Here is a 2,983-nt window from a genome sequence, read left to right on the forward strand (position 1 = left end):
GGGTGTGAGGGTGGGAGTGGGGTGCTGTACAGCAGCGACTGGGGTGAGCTTCAGGCTGGGGCAGGGCTCGGGGCATGGAGGGCTGCTGGTGCCCGTCGACAGGGTGACTTCAGCCTCATGGCCTCCTCGGGTCCTCTCTGGTGACCAGCTCGCAGGTGGTATGTCAGGAAGGGTTGTTTTTCAGCAGATATTCCCGTGTGCTGCATTAGGACCCAGGGTCACCCTGCAGAGAAGGCTGAGGGGCTCAGTGGAGCCTAGGAGAGGAGAGAGGCTTCCAGGAGGAGGTGACCCAAGCTGGTTTTATATCCCTATCTCTGCCCCAGTAGACCCCACCAGCCCAGGTCTGTCTGACACTGACACAGCCCAGAAGGGGTAACCTTCAGTGCCGCTGTCTGGCCTGGGCCTCATCCCAGGCCTTCCTGTAGCCCGCAACCCAAGATGGAAAAGCGATGCCCTGCCAGGGACCCCAGGTCCTGCCCACCCCTAAAGACTGGGGTACAACCTACCGTGACCACCCCGACTCCTGAACGAGGCCCTGACTGTGGGTTCAGATCCTGCCTCTGCCACCTACACGTAGACTATGAACCTCAGTCTCTTCTTCTGTGAAGACAACACGAAATCTCTACCCCAAGGGCAGTGCCCTGGGAGCCTGGTGCGCACGGTCGGTCTTCCGCTGTGGCTGACAGCTCTCTGACGGGAGGTCACAGCCCCCGAGCCTGCCCTGTGAGTGGCCTGGTAGGACGTGCCCGTGGCCCTTGACCCTCACGTGCTGCTGGGAGTCCTCCCGGAGTTTAGAGAACTTTTCCAGATGTCTTATAGACAACTTATGTCTTAAAGCAGCCTGAGCAGGTTCTCGATCGGGTCGTCTTCCCCGTGAGGGAGCCCAGAAGCCCCATCGTATAGATAACAAACGAAGGCTCCAAGAAGTTCCCAGACCTGTCCAGCTCGTGTTCAATCAAGCTGGAATGAAAGGCCGGTCTTCAGACCCAAACCAGCCCGATACCCTTTCTCCCAGGGCCCAGGTCAGCTCCTTCCCACCCAGCTAAGGCCCCCCACATCTCAGGAACCTCCCAGCACTTCAGGGACCCAGGGCTCTGCCAAGCTGTCCAGGGTCCTGGCCAGGCTCAACCCTGTCTAAACCTGCCGCCACCTCTCCAACCTGATTTTAAAGGAAATACGTGGGAACAAGTAAGGTCGGGCCTGCACCAAGGGCCCCCATCTGCACTGCCTGCCTGTCCTGTGGGCCTAGGACACCGCACTGTCACACACAGTGCCTCAGTTTCCTTGTCTGAAAAATGGGTGCAGTGTAGGGCAGGCAGGAGGCGGTTCATACCCCTCAACTTCCATAGCAGTCTCAGCCACCTCCGGGCCAAGCAAGCCAGAGATCCAGACCTGGGCCAGGCAAGCCGGACCTGGCCCTGCAGCTCAGTTCCTTGGGGGCCGTGCTGAGCAAAATGCGGACTCGCAGGGAGCACATTGAGGCCTCCTGGGGGGTCTGAGGCCCCCGCCCAGACCACAGAGGTGCAGATAAGAAGGGGCTTGGGGCCAGCGGCAGGTGGAAGGGTGTCACTGCGTGACAGATACACACACTCCCGAGCCTGGCACAGATGATCTGAACACGCTGGCACCCGTGCACCTGGGACCCAGTCAGGGCTCCCTGTCACTCAGAGTAAGGAAGGAAGTAGGGGGGAGGGAGCTTTGCTTTAGAAGGAGGGACTCGGGACACGGGTTCTGAGCAGGGAGCAGGCCGCCTGCAGGGCCTGGGCAGGAGCATCCTGGAGAGCAGAGTGGGAGGTCGAGGCCCCAGGCACGCACCACTCAAGGACTGTGAGGCTTGAAACCTGGGGTCCCCACGCCCTGCCTCCTGTTCCGTGCCTCCCTGGGCTCCCACCTCACTGCTTCCACCTGCTCCCCGCCCAGCAGTGCAGGTGCTCCTCCCCTGCTTAGGAGCCCTCGGTGGCTCCCCATTGCTTTAAGTCTGCATCCTTTTGGGGCCAGGGGGAGAGCCTGCCTGTCCTGCCGAGCACACACTTGCCGACAACTCCCACTCCTGGCCCGCCGAGGGCCTTGACTGCGCTGCTGTTGACCTCGGCCATGGCAGCGGCCACATTTGAGCCTGTGAACCCTGCTGGGGGCAGGAGGCAAGGAGGCAGCGGGCAAGCCTGAGTGCAGTAGTGCGTGTGGCTGGGCTTCCTGCTTGCCACGTGCCTTCCTGGGGCCAGTCACAGGACATCCAGAGACCCTCCCACCTCTGTCCTGCCAGAAGTCCCTCACCCCAGAGAGGCCAAGCTGGGAGAACACATCCTGAGGGTCAAAATCAGCCAGGCCTCCACCTGCCTGGAGGCCCTGGGAAGTGTCTAGCGGGCTACCGTCCCTGTAAGACAGAGGTAAGACTCCTCCTCATAGGCCGTGCACCACCTGGTAAGAATTGCCAACCGCCCGGGGGCTGGCACTGCCCCTGGGGCTGGTCCTGGGAGACCCGGCAGGAGCACGCCCCCAGCCCCATTCCTACACAGGGGAAAGTGCAGCAGAGGAGCCCTGGGAAGCTACCCCACTTCTGTTGACACCTGAAATCCCCACACTGCAGAGCCATGGTCTCATGGTGAGAGGCAACATCCCAGGAAGGCCTAGCGTAGAGCAGAGGGAGGGAGCGCATTGTGAGGTGCATTGTGAGGGAGTGTGAGCGAGGGGTAGAGCTGGAGAGTCTGCCAGGCCCCTCACAGCTGCCTCAGCTCCCCTTCTTCAGAAAGGGGCCCCCGCCCTGCATGTACTGAGCCATTGCACCCCACTTCTCAGGGACCTGCTCTCTCTTGGGGTCCCCTGTCAGAAACTCTGCCCTCTATGGAGCTTCTTAACCCCCTCCCTTTGCACCCACGCACCTCCAGGGCAGCCATCGGCAGCAGCTCCCTCCAGGGCAGCCATCTTCGGCCCCTGAGCTGTTCCTGACGCCGTAGCCCGAGCCGGAGCCCGCCTCCCCCCCCCC

This window comes from Tupaia chinensis, unplaced genomic scaffold, assembly GCF_000334495.1.
Source record: "Tupaia chinensis unplaced genomic scaffold, TupChi_1.0 Scaffold000294_1, whole genome shotgun sequence".
Classification (NCBI taxonomy): domain Eukaryota; kingdom Metazoa; phylum Chordata; class Mammalia; order Scandentia; family Tupaiidae; genus Tupaia; species Tupaia belangeri.